Source organism: Mauremys mutica, chromosome 9 (assembly GCF_020497125.1).
Source record: "Mauremys mutica isolate MM-2020 ecotype Southern chromosome 9, ASM2049712v1, whole genome shotgun sequence".
Classification (NCBI taxonomy): domain Eukaryota; kingdom Metazoa; phylum Chordata; order Testudines; family Geoemydidae; genus Mauremys; species Mauremys mutica.
The window spans coordinates 18640687-18667335 of record NC_059080.1 but is presented as its reverse complement, the minus strand read 5'-3'; the positions used below and the strand labels follow the sequence as shown (position 1 = coordinate 18667335).

General features: G+C 44.8%; 1 protein-coding gene and 1 long non-coding RNA gene across 2 annotated transcripts in view; one reads left to right on the top strand and one right to left on the bottom strand.

The window, feature by feature from the left end:
• Positions 1–7581: 7581 nt before the first annotated feature.
• On the bottom strand, positions 7582–26525 carry LOC123377865. Its single transcript, XR_006582368.1, has 3 exons — positions 26454–26525; positions 24903–24982; positions 7582–7662 (listed from the first exon to the last, which is right to left on the bottom strand). It is a non-coding gene; the product is annotated as an uncharacterized LOC123377865 (long non-coding RNA).
• DCX (doublecortin) overlaps positions 26024–26649 on the top strand; it is a 97871-nt gene continuing 97245 nt past the window's right edge. The window contains exon 1 of the mRNA XM_045031192.1: positions 26024–26132. The gene's annotated coding sequence lies outside the window, so the exon portion shown is untranslated. The remainder of the gene's footprint in view (positions 26133–26649) is intronic.

Below are 26649 nucleotides of genomic sequence, written 5' to 3'. Positions count from 1 at the left end.
CTGGCCCTGCAGCACAAGTAACATTTCTTTGGTTCTCTTCTAGGCATGACTCTCACATGCACAGTTTCTTAAGCTGTAGATCCGCCCTTCGTCAGAGAGCCCTTGTGGGGACGCATTCTAGACTGTAGCTCTGCCTTTCAAATTTTTAGAGAGAAAACAACCCAGCTTTTTTGATACCATAAAATTATTCAGTGGGAACATAGATGCCAACTTAAGTCTCCTGAATCTGATAGCCCATACCACCCTCGTGGCATGGCACAATTAGATCCATTATGAGGTATGGAGATGGGTGGGGGACTGAACCTTGCTTTGAAGGATCCGGCATAGATGATTGCTGCAAACTAGAAGTTCTATTGCCAGTGGTGCAACTTGTCTGCCTTAATGTGATCCTGAGAGATGCTGAGCAACCTCAGCTCCTGTTAGTCAGCATTTCTCAGGGTCTGGACCTTTAAGAGGGTCCTGGTAAACGGCTTATTTTTACTCGCCCAGGAAGCACCCACTAGGAGATACAGGCAGCAAATGTATCTATCTTGACAGGAGATAAGCCAAATGTAGTAATGTTCCTTCAGGCTGAGCCAGGGGGAAGGTCACTATTCATTCACCGAGCCGAGCAGCTGCCTATGGGCCTAACAGAGGATTATGTCTTGCACAGTAATTGCCTATGTGTTTTCTCACCTTGCAGAGTCAGTGCATGGGTGAAGCCGTGAAGCACACATGATAAATGCAGCAGACTAGTGCAACAGGATCAGGACAGTAATCAGTGCAGAGTGAAGGATTTGCACACTGAGCAGTAATGGCTTCTCCACAGCATTGGGGCCTCCTGTGACATAGGACCCTGGGCAACTGCCATGTTTGCCACCTCCTAACACCAGCCCTTCACTTGCAAACTGCCCCCCCATCCATCATGTGACCCCCCCCAGGTTGAGAAATTCTGATGTAGTTGAGTTGATGTACCCCCTGGAAGATCTCTGCATACCCCAGTGGTACACACACCCCTGGTTGAGAGCCAGAGGGTGGTGAATTCAGTAAAAGCATATGGTATTACTGTCTCTGCTGTATCTGTGGCTAAATGGTGTACTTCAGTCACCAAGGCTCCTAATCCAGCCCCACATTCACTTATATTTTCAGAAAATATATGATTTTCTTCAAAATTTCAAATCCTCACTTTTTTGGAGCAACTCTAATGAATACTCTTAGTTTTCCCTTCCATGGCTCACCTTTGATCACCTTGTCCCCTTTTCACACCTCTTCCCTTGCATTCAGCCCTCCATCTGCATGTTTCTCCTCACTGCAGATTGGTTACCTCCACTCTGCTTCAGATAACTTGACAGACTGCCCATTGCTAACATGTCACTTCCGATTTTTTTTGTTTTCTATTTTTAGAAATGGTTGTAGTAGTGGGCTAAATTCACTCTAGGTGTAACTCCTGGGTTTTCAGTGAGTGGAGTTGCACCAGGCATGAATTCATTCTCCTCTCATTTTTCTTAAGGTTTATTCTCCCCCACTCAGTGGCTACATATTTTATTTGAGTCACTTTGAATCCATTGCAAAATTTCCTGATCAAGACAAGGAACAGACTGTTGCAGAGCAAAGGTTGGGTAACATTCCTTTGCCTTGTTGGTAGGTTAATGCATGGCAAAATCTATCAAAATCTTAGAATCAGTGATCCCAGAAAAGTTCTACAGTCACCTTGATCTGTTCTCTAGCAGCTGTTCTTCCAGATAACAATTCAGGATGGGAAGAAAAAGCAGACAGTAAGGGCCTTCCATGCTCTATAGCCAGAACGAAAGAGCAGTTCTGCTCATTCCTGACTAAGATTGTTGTTTGCTATTGCTAGTTTGAACATTGCCTCTCATGCTGTATTTTGTATGTTCCAGGCACACTCTTCGCATTTCAACCCCTTGGAAATTCAGCTTGTTTGGATCCGGGTTTGGGTTCATCTGATCTTTTATTGGTTTGATTTTTGTTATGGCACCCATTGCTGTAGCATCTGAGCATCTCACAAACATTAATGAATTTACCCTCACAATACCCCTGTGAGCTGCGTGAGTATTATTACCCCACCCTTGCCTGCCTCTCTAGCCATTCTAGCGCTCTGCAATAAACCCTATGCAGGGCTCTAAGGTTCCCCATTTGCCACTAGGCCCTTGACTTCAGTTTGCCTCTGTCCACTCTGGTGGTTGGGGTTAGGTGGGGCTCTGGAGGTAGGGTGACCAAATATCCCTATTTTATAGGGACAGTCCTGATTTTGGGGTCTTTTTCCTATATAGGCTCCTATTACCCCCCACCCCAGTCCCGATTTTTCACACTTGCTGTCTGGTCACCCTATCTGGAGGCGCCATTGAGTATGGGAATTGCAGTCCCGAACAGCTCTTTTTGCCTCTCCCATTGTGCACCCTTATAAGGGCGAGGCACCATCTGTCCCTACATGATTTACATTTTAGTTCTTTCTAAATCTACATATCCATAGCTGCAGGGATGCCAGAATTCAAAATAGCCTGGTGGAAAATGCAATCCAATATAAATGCAACGAGAAGGGAATAGGGAAAGAGAGATTATAATGGATTAGACAGATTTCTCTCTCTATCATCTGGCCCATACATAACCATCTTTCTCTGTTTTTAGTTGTGTATAGCTCTTGTCACTGTGGTATCTAAGCACTGTAAATATAAATGCTCAGCCTTGTGCATCACAGACCTTTGGTAATTTAATGCCCATTCTTTTTATGTGAAGGTTTGTATGGTAATGGATGGATGCAGTAGCTAAATAACACCCACATCACCTAATGCATCTCCTTGACCTCCTCATCTTTTTAGTGCATCCGAAAACATGCACTGATGTCTTCTATGAATGACTGAGCAATGATTTATTCAATTCTGGAATGGATTAAAGAAAGGGTACTTATAGAAATTAGGAAAGTCAAAGATGAATTTTAATAACCAGAGGTGCCTCTTTTAAACCTAATTGCAGCCCCTTGAGATTGCTGGCATTTCAGCTAACCCAAATTACCATAAAACCATTCCTAATCTTTGCCTGGATGAGAGACACTAGGAAGTGACTCTCCAACAACACATCAATTCTAGACCTCACTGGCATATTAGGAGGATGGATATATTAAAAAATTGTGAGGTCTCAGGTATTATGGTGATGGGACCCAGAAAAGTACCTAGGATAGATAACTTTATCTGCCCCTAGAATGAATGTTCTCGACAGAAATGGTCTCTGGAACCCTTGGGCACCTTTTGTTGTCTGGATCAGACAATGGCATGGTTGATTCAGTGGGTAATCATCTATTTTCCTTTGCTCCAAGACATTTCTCATGAGGATGCCTTGCCAAACAGGGGAGGGAAGCAGGAGAGACCATAAAGGGACCAAGGGCAAGCTGAAGGGTTGATTCATTTTTTGACCTTGCTGAAATCTTGGGGTACAAAATGCTAACACCACCAAATTGTTTTGCGTTTATTATATACAAATTTAGAGTTAACTCTTGCTCCCACTGATGCAAAAATTCTTATTGCCTTTTTGGGGGAGAAGATTCAAAGCCAGTTACTGCCATAAATATGCATCCAACGAAGTGGGTATTCACCCACGAAAGCTCATGCTCCAAAACGTCTGTTAGTTTATAAGGTGCCACAGGATTCTTTGCTGCTTTTGCCATAAATATGTTACAGACATGTCTGATTATAAATTTGGAATAGCATGTTCTGGTCCCTTAAAAACAAATGCAGCATTTTGAACTGTTGCTTTAATCCCACCATCGTCAACTGAATATACACAGTAATCTTTGATTCTCTTTAAAGATCTAACTGCAGCTAAACTGAAATTCCCTGGCTTCACTCCTGTCTGACCCCCTTGCTGTTTTGCCAATGCAAGGAAGTTCAGCATTTAAAAATAAACACCACAGAGTCTGTTTTCCTCATGACACCCATTCCTCAGGAGCAGCAATTGCAAGAGCAGACATCTACTCTGTTACCTTGCCATCTGCTGGTTTGATTTAAATCGGCATTCCCTGCACTTAAGTGCAGGTTTGCTAAGGTAGCAATGACAGCAACACGGCTATGAAATGTTTAAAGTATCCAGAAGTAATTTGGGTACCCGAAAGATTATTTTTTTAATAAATGTCCTTTCAAAGCTCTTTAACTGATTAGAAAACTGCTGTTAAACTGTACTATAGCAAAGAAGGCTGATATTGCGTATTGTCCTGCACACTGCAAAGTCTAGGAGCTTGCTCTCTCTGTCTATTTTAATTTGAAATAATCTTTCACTAGCACTCTCCAGGCCACCCAACATGAAACCAAAACAAATATTAGATACAGGGAAGTCTCATTTAGTCTGACATTAATAAAATTAGCCACTTTATGGATAATGCTTAGAAGCTGCAATGACTAAATTAAATTTTCTCCTGTCCTTACTGTGGTCTGCATGTTTTTCCTCAGAAGCACTCCAAACAGAAGTCAGTACAACCTCAGATTGTGACTGTCATCTATGCTGCTTTTGATAGACCTTGAAGGAACCCCTCCCCCCCCAGGAAATCTGTCTGGAAATGACTCATTCTCTACCATCTATCTGATTGTCTTTGCTTTACACTTGAACCTTTCTCACTCGGGAACTGTCTATTCTTTGTCATTGTCTCAAGAAGTGCTAAGTAATAAGGATAAATGCAAAGTTTACTACTGTATTGCCAACTCCAAGCATTCAAAAATCATGTCAGCCCTCCAAAAAATCATGAGATCGACTTAAAAATAACAAGACTTTAAAATAATTAATGTGGGGTTCTTTTAACTTGTGTTTGGTTCTTAAGCCTTTGGGATTCATTTTCTGAAACTTTTTTTCATGCGGATTTAGAAATATAGTTTTTTTAAAATGAAAGCTGAGTCTCAAGTAATCACAAGACTCCTGGATCTGGGACTTTAAAGAAAACATAAAATAAAATGAGACTCAAGATAAACTCCTGAGAGTTTGTTACTCTCTGTCCACCAAGGATAAAAACAGGTTTTGTATCTGACCACAAAATTAATGCAGTTGAATAAAATCTCTTTATTTCATTTGTTCTAAAGGGCTGTCAGCTCTGTTTTTCTAGGTACTTATATGTAGAACTTGTCAGAAAATTAATATTCCTTGCAGCATTTAGTGTCTTTTTGAAAAAAAAAATCATGTTCACTAGGGACAAGACTTCAAAAAGGTTTCTTTTTATTTTTTTTCCTCCAGAAAAGGGTTTTACAAAAAATTCCATTTCTGGAGAACCTAAATGGAATTTTTTGTCTTCCTGGCTGTCTTCCTGGAAGACTCTTGTCAATTGTATTTGAAATTTGCAAATGCCTTCTAGTCTGGTTGTGGGAGAGGCAGAGAGCCTGGCCGCTCAATCTCTCATGGCAGCTGTGGTTGAATGGCAGAGAGCTGGGATGCTCTGCTTCCCTTCCAGCCTAGGCTCACTTCCTCTCTGTCCCGCAGAGCTGGGGAGGGGAGGCAGGAAAGCAGAGTAACAAGAGCCTGGCATGAGGTTCTCATGGAAAATTTCACTTTTGCGGAGAGGGCATTTTTCGTTGGAACATCATTCCAATGAAAAATGTTCAACCAACCCTACTTCTGTGGCCCTCATCACCATAGGATCTGAGGCCTGCCCAAGTGCATAAAGCGACAACGGTAAACAAAACTCACCTTCCCCCATGTGCAGAAGAAGTAGTTAGGAAGGCAACAGACTTTCCCCTCTTTCTCTTGCCCTCAGCCCTCTCTGTATTTGAAGAGGCCATGAAAAATCTATTATGGGAAAACATTCAGAGAAATAAATTCAGAATGCACTGAGGACGATAGAGCGGATCAAAACGGGGCCATTTGGGGAGAAATGCATACCCTTTTGCAGAGTAAAAATTCTTATTGCCTGCAGGGGTGAGTTCTATATTATAGGAAGGCAGACCCAGACTGGATGGCTCATCTGTGTTCAGGAGCTCACAATCTGATTGACTCTTCATGATGAGAAGATTCTGAACATACAATTATCCAACACATGGGCAGAAGGAAATAGCTTTCCCAGGAAAGCTCTGTCTCCCCTATTCACAAGTTCCAACTGCTGGTTGATGATTTCGTGGTTCCATGGAACATAACTACCAGTGGAAGTCATAGTCTAGGGGTGACCTCTCAGGTAGCTAGTGCCAGTCCTATTGGGAGTTTTGAATATCCAGACAGTGACACTGGATTCTGTATTAAGAGGGGCAGCAGTGCAGACAACAGAGCACCAGCTTGATGTATTCACAGCGGCCTGTGTTGTTCAGCAAGCAGGCTGCAGCATTTTGTCCTAGAGGAAGATTCCTCAGCCTGCTTGGCTTCATTCCCAGATATAATATGTTGCAATCATCGAGTCTGGAGGTCATGAAAGCATGGATCACTGTGGTGAGATATGTATCCGATAGCATGGGGCTCAGTCGTCTGCCTAGCCATAAATGGTAATGGGTGTTTTCCATTGCTGTAGCTTTTTGGCCATCTGGTCAACGGACTTTGCCAAATAAATAACTGTAAACCTCAGCTGGATGTTCCAGAGGCCAAGCCCTTCTGTTGTACTCACTTTAACTCCCCCTGTTCCTACAATAGTCTGAACAGGAAAAGGGCTCTGAATTAGCTTGGCAGGTTACTCCACTACTATTAAGGGAGCAGAAAACCCACCCCACCCATTCAACATGGGTTTCTGTGCAGTGGTGCAGAGCTATAAACAGGTAGGTAAACAGTGTGACCCCTTAAAATGTAAGCAGGTGTATATATTAATATGTTCAAAATATTTTCTGCATGAAGAGTAAATCAGAGGGTAGTCTCCTAAATACAAGAGAGCTTTCCAGCTTGGACTTTTAATTTGCAAATCGTAATTTGCAGAGGTCCTCCCAGTTGCATACGTTAGTATATAAACTCTAAATTCACAATTCAGCCCAAGAAAACAAAGCGCAAAAAGAGGTGTTGGAATATTTAGGGCTGCACGTAGGAATCCTTCCACTCAGTTTTTCATCTTAAGAATGTGCAACAGACACTCTACTAGCCAGATGTCTTAAGGACTTTTATGAACATACGTAATGCATTTGGTAATCAAGCCTCCCCCCAGTTTGTCAGCTTGTAGTATTTGGGATTGGCCAGCATCAGAGCCTTTTTTCCTTGCCAGATAACTGGAAGGTGTTAGATACTGAAAACCTACTCTGTAATTTTCTTCTGATCACAGGAAAGGGTCATGCAGATGGAATTATTACCTTGCTCCTAAGAGAGAGAGCAAGCGTTTATTGCATTTGGGCTGAAGAAAAGGTTGGGGTGTGTGAGAATTCCACTTATACACTTCTCTCTGTAGTCATAGACTAATATCACTGGCAGCCAGTGTTTTTAAAGCTGTCAGCCAGAATGGTATATTGCCTGCTTTGTCCATAGCCCTCCAGCCTTTCCATATCAATGCCCAGCAAAGGCTCTTTACAGCTATAGAAATCTAGCACAATCCTTGGGGGAAAAAACAAGAAACAGAAGTAGGGAGAGTCAGAGAGATGGAAAGACTTCAATGGAATACTTACACCACTGTAAGTGTTCTCAGACTTTAGCCTGACGTTGATGTATTACCTGGGACAGACTGAGATTTCTGTTGTATGTTTGTTTTCCTTATTCTTAATTTTTGTTCTAATTCCTTGTCCATTTGAAAGTCTGCACATGAAATAGGGAGAGAAATGCTTAGGCCAAATTGGAGATCAGGTTGCTTAGCAGTTCTGAAATTCAAGCCACTTATTTCAGTGATAAATATGGTGTTAGGTCTCTAATTTAAGCACCCACATTTGAAATTTTTGGCTCCCCTTTTTGTGTCCAAGAAAAATGGCTCAACAAATTGCATTCCAATTCATTGTAAGCTGGGGAGAACAAAGGAATCACGAACAGTGACATTGACGTCAGAGTTCTCAAAGGGAGTTGTTTTACTTCCAGCAGCAAGGGATAGAGAAACTTTATGAATCTAAAAAAAATGCTCCCAGTACCAAAAGAGCTGGATTCCACAGTGAGGTATATTTAACTGAAACCAGTAGAAGAAACCTGACTCGTGTAATCTCACTTGGTCAGAGGTTTCCAGAACAATAGGGTGAGTTAGGAGGTCTGAAAGGTTAAAAAAGAAAACGATGTGCTTGCTGAGTACTTGGTTTCTCTACCTCTCAACATTCTTCTGTCCTGACTCTTAGCCACACAGAGTTCTATATGAGATCTCAATGAGTGCATCAACAACCGTAAGTGTTGGTAAACATCTGTACCGCTTGTAACCAAATTTTCTGCATATTTATAAAACATTTAGTAATGTATTGTTTCTTGAATAAAAATCCAGTTTTGTTTCCAGGTAGCATCAGTTGTACTGGCCTTTCATATAGCATAAATAAGTAAGTAAATACATTGACTCTGATTTCCCTCTCACTTATAATGGTGCAAATCAGGAATAATCCCACTGAAGTAAATGGAGATAGCCCGGTTTTACACCAGCATGAGAGGAGAATCAAGCCCTATATAAATATTCCTCTTCGATTGCAGTTTTTAATGGAATTCATTCTGGATGCCCATTGAAGGCACATTTGTGAGGTGTGTCCACAGGTGTTTGTTTCTCATTAGCCTACTCAGCTAGTACATTGTATAATTGCAGATCCAGTTCCAAAGGGATCTCCTTGTTTTAAGTTCATGACCATGTCAGGAAGTTTGCATTGCTGTAGTGCAATTTTGGACATCCAGTAGTTTTCTGGCTGCATCATAAGAGTGACAGCAGATTGGACGTGATGGGGCAACTGATCTTTGCAGTAAATAAAATGCATGGGTATGGCCTGCATTGTGGATTATAGAACTGTACTGAGTGACTCCATTTTCTGTTTTATAAAGCCCAGTTCTAGGTGAAGGAGAATACTAGAAAAGATGCATAGGACAAGGCAATTGTTAGGAGAAAGGTGTTTGAAACAGTATATTATAAATGAGGACATTGATTGACGCTGGGAGTAAGGGGACGTTAAAAGATACTGTGAAAATGGCAAAAAGGTTGGGTGAGCCCAGAATGAAGTTTGAGGGAGCAAATGCGGCCTATGGAGTCATCAAATATATCTCTTTCATCTCCCACCACACACACTGAATGGTAAACTGCTGGTAAGGACAAACTTAAACAACAGGCAATTTCTGTTCATCTACTAAGAGACATCCAAGCACAAGTAACCAGGAATATAGGGACACAGGAATTGCCCTACTGGATGAGACCAATTGGCCACCTAGTTCAGTAACCTGTCTCTGACCAGGCCTACTGATTCTTAGGAAAGTACAGAAACCCCTGCAGTAAGCAGTTATGCCACCCAGGGAAATTTCTTCCTAATCCCCAACAATCAGAGTTGCCCTGTGCCTTGATGCATGGAGTTCATATCCTTTTAAAACTCTCGTTTATTATACCTGTGTGCATTTATTTTGTGAAACGTATGGGAATAAGATCTATCAGACTCCTCATAAGTGTGTTTCGTTTATGTATAACATGCACCTATCCCATGTTGGCCTGGTTATCAGCATTTTTTAAACAATGGAATTGTTTGATTTCATTTTAGCAAATTAGCACTTTTGATATTAACTTCATTGCTTTAATTAGCACAATACAATACAGACACTTCTTCACTAGTGCTGTGATGCAGTGCAGTAACCTCTGTATGCTGGTCAGTACTGTAGCTGTACTTTCAGATTAAAGCAGAGGGGCCCACTTTGCCCAAGGGGGACCTTTGAATGGCATTTTGCCTTAGAATGGTACAAAGCCATCTGTGAAGGAGCTCTCTGGTGTGCATCACCTCTTGAAAAGAGCTGCTCTACTGCCAGTGCAGTGGGGTTGGTGGGAATTGGAGAACAGGACCAGGCCCTGCCTCTTCCTGACTCACTCTGACGTAGTAGGAGGGAGCAGCACTGTAACCCCAGTTGTGTCGGGGGATACAAATGGGGAGAAGATCCCTTGTGCTCTTCCACCATTTGCAGGTCCATGCAAGGTCCAGGCACAATCTGTTAAGCTTTAAAAGTAAAATTTTATTACACTAGTCATTGATTCTCAGCTTCACCACAGGATGGCACCGTTGCCTTCTTAGAGATGCTCAGCACAGAAGGGAATAGCACATAGACATGGCATTAAGGAGAGTTGTAAAAGAAAGGTATTTACTCTACAGCCTCACCATCAGCCATCACTTGTGCATTCTGCACATTCTTCCATTAATTTGCAATTCAACAGAGTCATGCTACTTGTGTGCTTCGTTTGTTCCATGAAGCCAATCTCCTGCAGCCCCTGGCCCACATGCTTCCCTGGGACATTTCCTGAAAGCCAAAGAGGTAGGCATCCCCTAAAGAGGGTGAGAAGAGCATTTCTTATTGTTATACGACATCTTATGATAGGGATGCAGGAGTCATTGAGATACCTGATACTAATCTATGCCACTATCATTCCATGATTATGAAACACCACCACCACCAACACAGTACACCCTCCCCATCTCCCCGTACCTCTTCTCCTGCCATGACTCAGATGTGGGAAATGACATAGGAAAGGAGAGAGGAAACATGGATTCCCAAATTGAGACACCATAAAAATAAGTGATTTAAAATGATGATGCCTTTAGGGTAATAATATTTTTGTATGGAGAGATAACAGCAGGTTTGTGTGGGCTGTAGGTAAATCTAGTTCTCAAATGAGGGCTGCCCTTCATAACAATTGGTTGAAGATGTGTTCCATATTTAAAGATCCCCAAATTCCACCCAAAGAACAAGAGGGTTTGGCAATCTCTAACTGTGAGGTATGGTCTCATTTTGGTTTATAACATCACCAGACATCAAAGGCTGACCACAATGAAGTAACTGGTCACAGCAAGGAGTATGCTTTGGTGACATACAAGAAAAAGCGATGCCACTTACAATGTGGTATGGGCTTTAAATTCACATCAGATAGAAAATATTTGGAATGAATGCTATACATATATTTCTTTTTTTGATTAATAATTATACGAAATACACTGAAAAACTGAGAGGCTGTGTTTTCACTTAATAAGTGGAAGAGTAATCTAAACCAACTAACTGGTTTTCTAGTTGAAAACAGAATGAAATAATAATTCAGTGGAGCAGTTCAGCATTACCCTACCTCAGTCTATCTCAGGGATTGGCAACCTTTGGCATGTGACCCGCCAGGGCCGGGCCAGTTTGTTTACCTGCAGCGTCTGCAGGTTCGGCCGATCGCAGCTCCCTCTGGCCACGGTTCACTGTCCCAGGCCAATGGGGGCTATGGGAAGGGTGGCCAGCACATCCCTCGGCCCGCACCACGTCCCGCAGCCCCCGTCCATCTCCTCCTCCCCCCCCCCCCGCAATAATTGGAGTCTAGAACTGGCCCTGAATATCAGTTCGGCATGAATGGAGAATCAGGCCCATTGATTGGATGGGATATATGCACATGCTTAACCCTAACAACCAATCTACCCCATATTGATTTTCTGTAGAGATGTTTCTGAGGCACAAAGCCTGGATTCAGATTTGAACTCCTCCAGGATATGGGGGTATTTGCATTCTGGTTTTAGGCCTACTAGAGAGATAGGGGACAGCAGTGAAGTTCTGATCCACTTCCTGATCCAAAACATCTCAAAATTGTTGGCTATTTTGGCATGTGCACATCCTTACTATCCTGTGTAATTACATTTTTGGTTTGCAAATTTTTCCGTTTGGGTTTATTTTGTGAGGAAGAAGAAGAAATGAGCAGGCAACAGAATTATGAATTTTTGCACATGGAGAACTTCACAAATGTAATCCAGATATTCTAAATGAGAAGAGTTATAGCATTGAGGTAATCACCCTGGAGCTTACTGCATCACCCCACGGATCTTTTAGCTCAGGAAGAATCCAGGCCATTTGTCAAGCTCTTCTCCCCTCTCAGAAGTTTGACGATAAGCCAGGTTTCCAGTTGACTGCAGATGTTCTAAAAAGGGATGTCATTTTTGCCAAAAAGGTTAACAAATAGGCTCCCATGAAGAAGTCATTCTCTCCCTGCCTGAGAAGATGCCTCCCTCCTTCGAGTCAAAGATAGGTGTTTTTAATGAAGCAAGAGGACCCCCTGCCCTATGCTTCACTGTTGATTTCACTCTGCAGACTAGGAGAGGAGCTTCTGCCTCAAGCCATCTCTCACCTCTTGAAAACATCACATGTATGAAAAAAATAGAGGGAAAAAGATGAGATCTAAGAAGAGCAGATGACAGCTTATCAGAGGTTTAAATCCACTGTTGTGCATGTAATAGAAAAACAATTTAGTCCAATGATTCTACAATCTTTTCATTCTGTAGGGCACTTTATAAGAGAGGGATCTTCCTAATCTCCTTGCTTCTCAAGTGTTTGATGCTGTGAATGACCAGGAAGGGATCTGCAGGCTACACTTGGTCCATAGATCATGGTTTGAGATGCCACCACATACGTCTGGTAACAACATTACAGTCCCAATCTGCTGCTTCTGTGTCTTCAGCAACAGCTCCTTGTGCAGTTCTGCTCAGGAATCCTAGGGAAGGCTGCGGACCTTCACCAGCCCTTCCCTTCTCCTCTCCACTCCTGTAGGAGGATGGACACGTGGATCTCAGCAATCAATGCTTCAGCACCGGGCAAGCCAGTCACCATATGCTCTGACTGGGTTACTGTCACGGGCCACGTCTTAAATGCTGGTCTACAGGGAACTTAGGGAGCTGCATGTTCTGACCAGCCACTCAGTGACTTGTGAACATTCGCTGGAACTCAAAGCTCAACAATGGCAGAGGACTCCATCCCTGCGACCTGATTGGAGAAACTTGGAGGGACCTGATTGGTTCCCTGTTTCTATTTAAACCAAGCAGAGGCACCAAAAGTTGTTTGTGCAACTGGATTTGTCCCTGCATAGGACTGCCTTTCCTGTACTACCTGATCCCGCTGCCTGACACTGACCTCCTAGTATTCTGTTCCGGCTTGCCTCTTGACCCTGATTCCCAGTGTACCCTCTGGCCTGTCTCAGATTCTGGTATCCAGACCTGGCTTGACTCCTGCTCTGACCACAAGGTCAGACAGTCCACATTCCAGTTGTGACAATTACCAGAGCCCCACAAGTAACCTGTCAGCAACAACCAGGGAGGTCTCCTCACACCGTGAGAGGATGGGCTTTTGCTGGCTCCTTTCAGGAGGTGACCATACTGACAAGGGACCCAGGCTTCCAAAGACATGGGGTTATTCTATGAGAGAGCGAGGGTCACTGGTCACTGAAGCCATGTATAAAGGTAGGGGAATGGCTGAAACAGAATCCTTTAGCTTCTGCAAGTCCACTGGACCAATGAATGTGCTGTACATGGACTCCATAAACACTGTTCTTTCCCCAGTAACACCTAATGCCCTGGAAATCTCTCCAAGAGTGCTGGTTCGTATGAGATCCTCGTGTGTTTGTGTGATACACTGCTCACACAATAATAGTTCCCTCCAGGGCTTCCCTGTGTTCAGATCATGGGGATTCCATGTGGAAAGAGCCACAGGCACCAGTTTCTCCTCTTCTTCAAACTTGACAATTTCGTAAGTAAAGAAGCCTGTCCTTGGCCATAATCGGGGCCTATTAATCCTCTCTGACGTCTTCAGATCCTCCCCCTAAGAAAAAGAGGGGAAAGCCTAAAAGAAATCTTTTTAAAAGGTGCTTTCCTCTTCCACGAAGAGAAATGAGAAGAGGTGTCCTTGTCCTCAGCCTCCTCCTGTATGAATCTGGTTTGGACACTAGGGAGGGGATGGCTACTAAGGATGCAGACAATCCCTCTTCTGCATGCAAATCTCAAGTCCCAACCACGCTCCTATTAGTTTATTCCTGATACATTAGTTCATGATATTTATTTGGAAGCAATAAACAAACACATCTATTTCCAGCATTTTGTTGGTTCAGCAAAGTTTTTGCAGAATGGAAACCAGGTGCCTTTGGTTTAATGCAGGGTTTGACTCTTGCAGAACTAGTCTGGTTTCTGCACAAAGGCAACTCTGCTTATTGTTTATACCAGTGAATGGCTGAGCAAGGATGTCTCTCTGGCTTTGTGGTTTTGGTATTGTTAAGCATTTATTCTCTCTGCAATTTGCTTAGAAGACTTTATTTTTCTAGCTGGAGAGATTGCAGATGGGCAAACTGCGAATGCCAATTCATCGTTAAACATCCCCGGTCTGTAAATGTGCATGTGTGTTTTAATTTGCATGAGATATTTTGAGCAGCCAAGGGGTGAAATTCACAAAAAGGATAGAGATTTTTTTTCCTTTTAAATTGAATGACTAAATAGTATTTTTATCTACTATATTTATCTACCTTTGAATTTTAATGCTGAGATTGAGTGATACTTACCACCTCCCTCTTATTCACAGATAAATGATGTGTGAGGAGATAATAGAACAATGGGATGCAGAATCGCTGGTTTTCTACAGTCCTGATACAGAAATCCAGGCACTAGCACAATTCATTGTAAAGTTCAAGGGCAAATAAAGAATAAAATAAAGTCCCTTCCACATGGTAAAATGTGCAGACAAAAGCCCTATTTCCAGCTCCCCAAGTCCACTCTTTGCTTGCTTACAGAATGCAAAAGGCTTTTCGATCAGCTTCGATTTCTCAGCTGTTACTGCTGGTAAAAGGAGGTGGCCAAGCTGAATTACAATTATTCTTACTATGTAGCTGACAGCCCAGTGCCTCTGCACAACAGCTGAGCTCAGCCAGAGTCTGCACTTCAACTACTGATTACTCATCTCCTGCCAACAGACAGGATTCCTCAGGGCCTTACTGCTGTCCTGGGAGTTTCTGGCACCCATATTCTCAGTCTAGAGGCCAGAGGATATGTGTTGGCTGAGAATCACAGGTCATGGCGTGGTCAGACTTCATTGCAAGCGGTGTTCTTAATAAAGAGTGTGCATTCGACCATATATACGATTACCCGGCATTATTACTAATAAAAGACATGGGCATGAGATTAAACATCATACATATGCAGTGTGTGTGAGAGAGAGACAGAAATAAACACACGCGCCTATAGTATGTATCTGGAGAGTATATTTAGTAGACTAGACTACAGAGGCTCTGGGATGTATTGGAATGAGCACTGAAACCAATAATGCCCAAGTTCTGATCCCTGCCCTGCTACCGACTTTCAGTGTAGCCTTAAAGAAGTGTTTAAATCTCCCTAGATCTCAGTTTCCCCATCTGTAAAATAGGCTGATGATAATAGTCGCCTACCTCACAACGATGCTGTAAGGCTTAAATAATTAATGGGTAAGGCCCTACTTGAAATGTGGGATGATTGTCAAAAAGTTGCAGCTGAGCTGCGGAGAAGCCATGGAAAATTGCAGAAAAGTAGTAATGGACCTTGTTATTTGTGGCACTAAAGTCCATTATTACTTTTCCGTTATTTCTGGTTGGCAGCCGCCTGGGGCTGAGAGCAGGAACACAGGGCTGACAGTGGGATGTGGCCCGGGGCTGAGAGCAGGGGCCACCTGGGGCTGACAGCAGGGGCTCAAGGCTGAGAGCAGCTGCCTTGGGGTGACAGTGTGGGCTCCTGCTCTCAGCCCCACGGTGGCCAGTGCTCCCGCTCTCAGCCCCGATCCCACTGTCAAAATTGCAGAGAAGCCTAATATTGTGGAATCCACAATTTCTGCAATATCGCAAGTTAAGTAGGGCCTTATTAATGGGCTATATTCAAAGATGAATCTGAGTTAGGCTAGGGGGAGTCTAAGACAGTGTAAGTGACCCCTTCATCCTGCCCCCAATGTGGGTATTACACCTACTTACTTGCCCTTAGAGTTACAGTATAGATTTATTCACACCAATTTACTAACATGTAATCTGTAAGTCCCCTTACACCTCACTTCTGAATTTGTCATGCTGAGTCTAAGCTGGTGTAACTCCCAGACCAATGGGCCAGAAGAGTGGAGTGTATCAAGGAAACAACTAACATGAGAACAGGGAAAGAATATTTAAGTTAAATATCTTCCTGTAAGTTACAACTTCTCCCAGCTGGCCAAACTTATGAGTGGAATTGTATGATGGGGTTGCTTGTGATGGTTGGGGGCATGGCTCAGTAGCCTGGGAGCTCACCCCTAGTTTGTGTCTCATGTGTCTTAAAAACTCAGGCTTTGGGATTTCAGATGGCCACCAGCAGGGGTCAGGAAGGGATTCTTTTCCCCTGATGTATTCTGGTGGTTGTTTTTTGCTTCTTTTTGGTTTTTAAATCTCCTTCCTCTGACGCGTCAGGAATGGCTGTGGCTGGAGATGTGACTCTGGATGGAGAAGCCCCAGGCTCTGACGTGACACCGAGCATTCCCTCTTTCAGGTGCTTGGCTGATAGTTCTTGCTCATGTGCTCAGGGTCCAACTGATCGCCATTTGTGGGGTTGGGAAGGGATTTTCCTCAGGTCAGATTGGCAGTGACCTTGGGGTTTTCTCACCTTCCTCTGCAGCTTGTGGGTGTGGGTCACTTGCCTGGATTATCTGGTATCTCATTTACTTATTTCCCTGGTGCCATGGGAGCCTCAAGTACTGTGCACCTTGGTCCCTCCTGTTCTCTTCCTGTGGCTCCGATGGAGTCTCCTGTGGGCTGTAATACTTTGGTCTAATTCTGGTTGTTGGATGTAGTGTGCAGGCGATGGTGGTGGTCTGTGACATACAGGAATTCAGACTAGACGGTCTGGGGGTCCCGTCTACCCTTAAACTCTGACTCTTTGACATGTAAATGACACCACTCATTCACACATCAGTGAGTGAGTGTCTCATAGATTCATTGACTTGAAGGCCAGAAGCGACCAGTGTGATCATCTAGTCCAGGGGTTCTCAAACTGGGGGTCAGGACCCTTCGGGGGGTCGCGAGTTATTACATGGGGGGTCGCGAGCGGTCAGCCTCCACCCCAAACCCCGCTTTGCCTCCAGCATTTATAATGGTGTTAAATATATTTAAAAGTGTTTTTAATTTATAAGACGGGGGGAGGGGGTTGCACTCAAAGGCTTGCTGTGTGAAAGGGGTCACCAGTACAAAAGTTTGAGAACCACTGATCTAGTCTGACCTCCTGCACATTGCAGGCCACAGAACCTCACCCACCCTGTATTAGGCCCCTAACTGTTGGCTGAATTACTGAAATCCTCAAATCATGATTTAAAGACTTCAAGTTACAGAGAATTCACCATTTACTCTAGTTCAAATCAGCAAGTGACCTATGCCTCACGCTGCAGGGGGAGTCAACCCCCCGCCCGAGATCTCTTTCATTTTGACCTGGGGAAAATTCCTCCCTGACCCCAACTATGGTGATCAGTTGGATCCTGAGCATGTAAGCAAGACCCAGCAGCCAGACACTTGTGAAAGAATTCTCTGTAGTAACTCAGAGCCCTCCCCCTCTAATATCTCATCTCCAGCCATTGGAGATGTTTGCTAATAGCAGTTGTGGATCAGCCGCTGTAGGCAATCTCATCATACCATCCTCTCCATAAATGTATCAAGCTCAGTCTTACAAGTTAGGTTTTTTGCTTCCACTACTCCCTGTGGAAGGCTGTTCCTGAACTTAACTCCTCTGTTAGTTAGAAATCTTTGTCTAATTTCAAACCTAATCTTATTGATGGCCAGTTTATATCTATTTGTTCTTGTGCCAACATTGGCCGTTAACTTAAATAACTCCTCTCCCTCCCCGGCGATTATCTTCTGATATATTATAGAGCGCAATCATATCTTCCCTCAGCCTTCTTTGGCTAGGCTAGATAAGCCAGGCTCCTTAAGTCTCCTCTCGTAAGGTAGGTTCTTCATTCCGCCGATCATTCTAGTAGCCCTTAGGGAATCTAGTAAGAATCAAATTTTGCAACACCATACACATCACTTCTGGACCTGACTCACATTTGTAAAGGATTTTATAACATTTTTGGCGCCTGCATAAGGATGCAGGGTTCTTTTATCGAGTCAACCTGATGTCAGGAGTTTGAACCCTGCAAAGAAATGCAAAAGTATTCGTAGTCTAAGATTGTATCAGGTGGGTCTAGTTTTCCACAATCTAGAAATAAGACAGAGAAGGCATCATTTTCAGAGTTGGAATTAACACTCAAGCTGCTGGCTCCCAGTTCTGAGATCTGCCCACTTAGTCACACATCCTTCTCTCTTGGTTGGTGATAGGAAGGCTGGATTTGTGGTTAAGGGACTGGAGTGGGACTGAGGAGATCTATGTGTAGTTTCTGGCTGTGTGACCTTGATCAAATCACTTAATCTCAGTTCCCCATAATGTGAATTTTCCTTCCTTACTCCTATATTTGTCTATCTTGTGTATGTAGATCATAAGCACTTTGGGGCAGGGACCTTTTCCTTACTATATGTTTGAACAGAGCCTAGCACAATGCATCCTCGGTCTCGGTGCTAATGTAATACCACTACTACGAATACTAATAAAGGACATGAGCCTGAACCTAAAAATTCAGAACAGAAGCCAGATTTGGAAGACCCTTAAAGTACAGGAGGGCTTAAATTGAAAGTTTTGGTTCAAGCCCATCTCTACTGCTGACATATAGAAACTGTGATAGAAGCGCGCCATGCAACAATGGTTAAAGTCCTAGACTATATGCTGGCATGCTGTAACATACCATTATTTGTCTGGAGTAGTACAAGGGGCCTTTTGGTTTTGTTGCAGTTTTAGCAATGAGCTGGATAAACTGAAGGACACACCAATATGTCATTTTCATTTGAAAGCTCTTGATTTCTGTCCAGCAGAAGATATTTGCCTGGGCTGGAATATTTAATGTGACTGATACAGCAACCTTTGTTGGACTCTTTTTGTGATTACATAGATATAAGGATGTGTATTTACTGGAGACATATCTCTTGTAACAATAAATGCATTTCTGTATTAGCCTATTGTCACGATCTCTTAGCTATAAGAAAGATTGTTCAGGCCTCTTCATACAGAATGCATTACCAGTGTTACAAAATGGTAACTGATGGTACTTAGCTGGGGAAGAATCTTGCATTTCCAATCTGAATGTGACATGATCCCTTCTGATGGCTTTGATGGGATTTTCCTTTCCTATATTTAATATTTCTTCAGGAAAGAATCCTTTAAATCCATCTTACATTCTGCAGGAGTTTTGTGAGCATCTGGGAATCATGTAATCGTTGGTAATTTCAAATGATGCTGTACTTTAGGAGAGGCTTTTCTATTCATGGAGCTCAAAGAGCTTTCTAGACACTGCATAATACAGTCAATAGGCAATGTCATTGGAGGAACACCTTGCTATCCTGGAAAGTGAATGTTCTGGAAACCCATCCAGTATGACCTGGAGTGATCACATGCAGGTAGGGTGACCAGATCACCCAGGTCAAATATCGGGGGGGGGGGGGGGAGAGGGGGAAAAAATGGCGTCAGAGCAAAAAATAAATAAATCCCCCACCCCCGATTCCTCCTCCCTCCACAAGTGCTCGAGGGAGGCCCGGGAGACTCAGGGGAGCGCGGGGCCAGGGTGAGTGTGAGTCCGGCCTGGCCCCGAGCAGGCAGGACTCGGGCGCGGAACCTGTAGGGAGAGTAGGGAGTGGCCTGCGGGGCCAGGCGGCGGTGGCTGTTCTCCCCACCTGGGCAGCGGGACTTGAGAGCAGCCGCTGTTGCAGCTCCCACTGCTGCGGGGGGAGGAAGCGGCCGCTGGCCAAGCTTGGCAGCTGCGGCTCTTGTGCCCACGAACCCCCCGAGCCCGGGCCTGCTGCGGGGACCCAGCGCGCACACAGCGCGCGCCCAGCCCCTGGCCAGTTGCGTCTGGGCTGGCTGCCCAGCTGGTGCAATACCGCGGGCGGCCCCGGACTGGGGGCAGCAGGCCTCAGCCCCCCCATCCCGCTCGGGTCCCACAGGGGAACGAACGGGGCTGGGCTGCCGATGCCTCCGCCGCGGGATTGCACCAGCTGGGCAGCCAGCCCAGACGCGACTGGCCAGCGGCTGGGCGCAGCGTGCGCGCTGCAGGGTCCCCGCAGCAGGCCCGGGCTCGGGGGATTCGGGCCCAGGCGCCACATGCTTGGCCGCTTCCTCCCCCCGCGGCAGTGGGAGCTGCAGCAGCAGTTGCTCCCACGTCCCGCTGCCCAGGTGGGGAGAACAGCCACCGCCTGGCCCCGCAGGCCACCCCGTAATCTCCCTCCAGGTACCGCGCCCGAGTCCTGCCTGCTCGGGGCCAGGCCGGACTCACACTCACCCCGGCCACGTGTTCCCCTGCGTCTCCTGGGCATGGTTTGCTTGGCAAGAGGCGGGGATTTGGGGAGGGATCCAATTGGAGAAGGAGGGGACGGAGTCGGGACAGGGAAGGGCGCGAGCCCTTCCAGGCTCCGGAGCCTTTGCTTGTTTGTCCAGTGTCCCGACTTAACATTGGTCAGGACGCGGGACAAACAAGCAAATATCGGGACAGTCCCGATAAAATCGGGACGTCTGGTCACCCTACATGCAGGTGAGTCAGCTAAAAACATACTGACAATTTCTGCAGGATGATGTCTGCAGTGATTTCCATAGGATTTGGCAAGCTTTGCAAATCCACCTTTCAGGATTTTGAAGTGAAATGCCATGTTATTAGCTACCACTGGATTGCCATGGAACTTTGCTTATGTAACCCAGCTGCTGAGGGTGGCAACATTCAGGACCTGGTGCAAGATCTATCCATTCAATGTGTTTTTTTTCACCCTGCAGGGAACTTGTTTTCAGCTGGGAGGGCAGAGAAGGATTTGTTAGTTGTGGGGGATTTGTGTTGAGGGCCAGTGCACAGTCTAGCATGAGAGGCATTCTTCTTGTTGGTTGACGTTTATTTTAATGCTTCACTCACAATTGGCTTTGATGGGGGTGATGGTCCTGCCTTTAACCAATCACTATGGGCTATATTGTCTCCTATGCGGGTTAATCCTGTGAATAATTGAATCATAGAATATTAGGGTTGGAAGAGATCTCAGAAGGTCATCTAGTCCTCAAAGCAGGACCAATATCAACTGAAGGTGAAGGTGACTGGAGACAAAATGAATTTGTGCTCACAGTGTTCTTTCTATTATTTTATCACAGGACAGTGAGGTTTACCTCCTTTCCCCAAGCCTCTGTGGGAATTTAGCATATGGATACCATGATCATCCCTCAAGATACAACTAGATCTCTGGGGAGTTGCCAAAGGTCAAAACCATCTGTACAGAAGCTTTATGTCTCTGAATTTCCTCCAAGTCATACCTGGCCCTCCACAGACTCCATGGTATAATGATTCCAGTTGAGCTGTGCTGTCGCAGCTTCTCCTACTTGATGCTGCCCCACCGGAATATGCAAGAGGAGGTACCCTATGTTAGTGGTGACCCACACGCCAAAGAGTGTTCCTACCCTCTGTTTGTCCCAACCCACTGATCTCAAGGCTTAAACAGTCTCCACAGAGGAGACTTTGCTGGGGTTGGAGGAGGGGTGAAGCAATGCTGTGGAGACGTCCCTCCACCCTTCCCTCCCAAGCAGGTAGGAAGCCATGTCTCTATAACACCGATGTTTAAAAGACATTAAGGATGGTACAGTCCCTATAAAAATAAATCTAAAATGCTATGTTGTGAAAGACTGCCAATTCCAAATCAGTTATTAGCTCAGTGGGTTGAGTGCAGAACAGCTTAACTCTGTAGCTCTCATCAGAATAGTTCTTTTAGGTGCAAGCTATTCCTTTGAAGAACCATGTTAATGGTTCTTGCTATAGGACCAAGACTTTCAAAAGTGAGCCTTTATTGTCATAAACAGCTTAATCTCCACCCTTGGAAAACCACAGGGCTCCAAAACAAAAGAGGCAACCAAAATCACTAGTTACTTTTGAAAGACTTGGCCTTGGTGTTTGAAGGCTTTGAAAGAAGAGCTTAAGGATGAAATTTTCAAAGAAGAAACAGGGATTTAAAAATAAATTTGATGGAAGATGTATCAAAGCACCATGGATTGCTTTGAAAATATCAACCCCAAGTCTTCCTCGTAAAGCAAATTAGCAGTCAAAGTTTTAATTGCACTATCAAAAGTTTGTCTAGAATCCTCATCCAGAGCAGACAGACCTCAGATAATTGTCAGTTTAAATCGGATGCTAATTGTAAAATGCATCATGCTTGGCGGAAGTTCTTAGGAATAGCAAGGATGTGAGGGTTGAGGTGCGCTGACAGAGCTGAGCAGGGACCTTGGATTGGAACAGCTGGTAGGGTTGTTGTAAATGAGGGAGTTTAGATGCATTGTATTGATGTATTGGGTTTACGTGCCTATGGGGGAAGCTTGAACAGCAGCAAATCACAATATGCTTCACACCTGCTGATCTTTCCCTCACTTTCAAAAGCATCACAATCACCCCAACATGCAATAAAGAACTTCACTAGAGACAAAAGCCGCATCTTTACCCAGATTTAATTACACAGCAGAAAGATCCAATGTTTGCTGCTTTGGGTAAAGATAATTCACCTAATTTAGAATAGGAAATTTAATCTGGGGAGCTAAATTTAACTTTCCTTTTTATCTAAATGAATTTATCGATAGGAAGAAAGCAGATGTATTCCCAGTTTCTCAATCACTTACTCTGTCTAAAGTGATTTAGCTGATGGAGCCACAGGGCTCGATTCCCTTCTAACATAAGCTGGTATTAATCAGTAGTAATGTCATCAAGGCCGATGGAATTGTACCAGTGTGCAACCACTATAAGCAAAATCCAAATCAGGTCCGCAGACACATCAAGGTATTCCTAGAAATGGCTGTCATTCATGCCATAGTTTGGTTACTCAGTGATGTCTCTGGGGCCAGATCCTGATCTCAATTGCACTGGAGTAAATCCAGTATAATTCCATTGAGATCAGTGAGTTTGCTCTTGATGTCAACTTGACTGCCGCCCCTTGTAGATTGCCGCCCCAAGCACCAGCTTGGAATGCTGGTGCCTGGAGCCGGCCCTGCATTGTACACTTGATATTCTGTGTTATAATTGAAATCAATATATTTGAAAATGCAGGGCCGGCTCTAGGTTTTTTGCTGCCCCAAGCAAAACAATTTTTGGCTGCCCCTTCCCGCCCCAGCTTTTTTTTTTATGGATTTACACGTTTGCACTTTGCAGTTTTGTTTTGACTGTTTAAAATAAAAAAAAATGAAAACAGAGAATTTGTAGTTAGTGAAATAAAACAATTTCCTACAAGTAAAAAGAACAGGAGGACTGGTGGCACCTTAGAGACTAACACATTTATTTCAGCATAAGCTTTTGTGGGCTACAGCCCACTTCATTGGATGAGCTGTAGCCCACGAAAGCTTATGCTGAAATAAATGTGTTAGTCTCTAAGGTGCCACAAGTACTCCTGTTCTTTTTGTGGCTACAGACTAACACGGCTGCTACTCTGCAACCTTTCCTACTAGTGTAATTTTAACATTTAATTTTAACAAAACCCACTCGCCTGGCCCAACTCTTACCTTGCTGCGGATCTGGCCCGAGGTGGATTCATCTCCCAACACCGCCAGGGCCAGGGGTTGGGGCTGCTGCTGGATCCCAGCCCCTGTCATCCTTGGTCTTCGCCTTGGCCCTGGCATGAGCTGGGCTCAGCCCGGGCTACTGCTCTGCTCCCCTCTCCCCTCCCCTGGCAGGAGGCGGCGCAGAGGAGAGGAGGAGGAGGAGGAGTCAGAGGCAGGGACAAGCTGAGGAGGAGCGGCTCGCCCGGGCGCCATGTCCCCCCCGTCCTCTGCAGCCAGAGCAGGGCCGCGCTACCAGCTCCCACGTGGGGGGTGGGGGGAGGCCGCTGACCACGGGAGAGCGGCAGGGACAAGCCGAGGAGGAGCGGCCCGTCCTCTGCAGCCGGGAAAGGGCTTCGCAACCGGCTCCTGCCGCTCTTCTGTGGTCAGCAGCCAACCCCCCCACCTCAGCCCCAGGCGGAGCCGGTAGCGCAGCCCTGTCCCGGCTGCAGAGGATGGGCTGCTCCTTGGCTTGCAGCGGCGGGGACAAGCTGAGGAGGAGCAGCCTGTTGTCTGCAGCCGGGCAGGGCCGTGCTACCGGCTCCCGCCTGAGGGGTCGGGGGTGGCCGCTGCCCACGGGAGAGTGGCAGAGACACGGTCCCCACTTAGCCGGCTCCCTGCCCTGCTGCACTCGGCAGCAGAACAACAGGCTGGTTACCGCCCCCCAGGGCGGTCAGGATCCAGCCCGGAATGCCGCTTCAGGTATGAGCTGGGGCACCAGCCTTATGCCGCCCCATATATTTTGCCGCCCTAGGCACCTGCTTGTTTAGCTGGTGCCTAGAGCCGCCCCTGGAAAATGTAGAAAACATCCAAAAATATTTAATAAATTTCAATTGGTATTCTATTGTTTAACAGTGCGATTAATCACGATTAATTTTTCTGAGTTAATCATGTGAGTTAACTGTGATTGACAGCCCTAGTGATTTCATATGTGCAGAAAGCTATGATCCAATGAAGCTATTCTAGACCCTGTCCCCTCCCTCATAATTGTCCACACGTAGCCCCATTTAAATCAAGATCAGTACAATGAGAGAGGCATTATGAGTCAGTTGGCTGGTTGGGTTATATCTCTCTGTCTTTGGGCTTTGTATTGCCCCATCACCATCACACCTCAGTGCCTTATAAGCAATGGACTATTTGAAATCATTGACTTATTATCTGTCAAGGCACTCAAGCATCACGGCATACCTTATTCTGTTCTTCTAGCCTTTATTTCTCTCATCCTATACCTCATGTTTTAAATGAAAATATTTAACACTTATATAATGATTCCTACCTTCAGAGCACTCTTACAAACATTAATTAATGTATCCTCACAACAGCCATGTGATGTAGGTGAGACATTTATTAGCCCCATTTTATAGATGGGTAAACTGGGGCATAGAGACATTAAGAGATGAATCAGGCTGGAGAAGAAGCAGGGAAGGAAAAGGCTCAAGAAGTCTCACCCACCTCTTGCATCCTGTGCATGGGCCAACCAAATCCCGGCGGCGGATCACAGGTCCTGCTCTTTCCAACTGTCTCCATGTGCACTAGTTTCCCGAAAGGAGACAGTGTGAGAATGAAGCTGTGCCCTCATCTCCACCACTCCGCACCAGTGGTCTAGCTAAGCGTATAATGGGGGAGGCTTGCTGCAACCTTGCCAAGGGTTTGGCTGAATCGAACAGTCTGACTGCAACGTAGCTCAACATCCCCTCCAGGGCACAAATCAGCACATGGCAAAATTGCTTAAATCCACACACCAAGCCAGTGGCAGAGTCAGGATTAGAACACAAGAATGGCTGGTGTCCACACCAAGACTTAATCCAGAGTCCTGGTGCCTCCATGTAGAAAAGGGCCAGGAACCAGATTCTGCAATGCCATTCATACGATTGGTTTGTTTCCATTTCCGGGAGGGACTTAAAACTGGTCCCTGCAGTGTGCTATTGTTGTAAGGGAATGACAAATGACAGCCACATTCATATTAGGGAATAACCTGTTGTCACTGGGTACAGTAATGTAGTTTACAGAAGTTATAGAAAAACAAACAAGCAAACCTTTTAGGCCATTTTTCTTAGCACTGCCTGTTCCCTCTCTGGGCAGATGCAACTGGAAAAAAATATTGACCAAAGAGACTTTATCTGTGTCCAGTTTGTTTTGTCTATAAAATTTGTTTTTATGTGACTGTGATACCAGTGGGATGTGTGACTGGAGACAGAAGCCAGGATTTATCTCCAGAACGGCACCCCGCAGGTCGCTCTACCTTTATTTGGAGAGACCTCTTCCAGGGGGTGAGAAGATTGTTTTATTTCCAGGGCCTAGGACATGCTGAGACTGCCACCAGTGAGGGGTGTGAACGATCATGTTGGTTTTGTGGTGTAGACACCTGACAGAGATCACCAAGTCTTTACTCAGAGCAGCCACTGGATTGTAATGGCTCTTAGTTATTTTGGCCTCAAATGACATAAATCTAAAGTGTTTGGCTGTTGTGAAGTTTCTGATGCATTGGAATAAAAAAAATGTTTTGGATTTACCCAGAACCACATCTGTTGGGCTGATTTGGATCAAATGACTCGACTCTGTAACCTTCTGCAATTTAAGGGAATTTGGACTCATGATTCTGGATTTGGCCCAGATATTAACAAGCCAATGATGTTGGTTCGGATTCAGGAAATACAGCTCACCATTCAAAATGCTTGCTAGGTAATTTTTATTTAGTTTAAGGTTAATCAGATCAACTATCAGCAAATCCTCAGATCCCACTTGGACATATGATTCAATGAAACAGAGACATTAGGGTGAGATTTCTAAAAATTGCTCTGGAAATACAAGTTAGAATTTTATGCACAGCTACCCAATTTTTAACTATTCACTTAGATTATCCATGAGAGCTGCCACATGGCTCAGACCAGTGGTTCATGTAGTCCAGTATCCCATCTCTCAGAGTGGCCGGTACCAGATGAGATGGTTTAGCAAAAGGTGCAAGAAACCCCACATTGAAGAGTTATGGAAAAGTTTACTTACAGAGACGTTCCCTGCTTACTCCTTTTAGTTAGTGGTCAGCTTATGCTAGGTACTCAGCTTGAAGGTTTATATCCTGTATACACATAAAAAATAGCTTGGTCGTGGATGTTCTGTAACACAGAAAAATTATATGGGGCAAAAAAAAGATGAAGATCCATTGAGCCCAATTCTCTTTTCACTTACACTGGTGTAAATC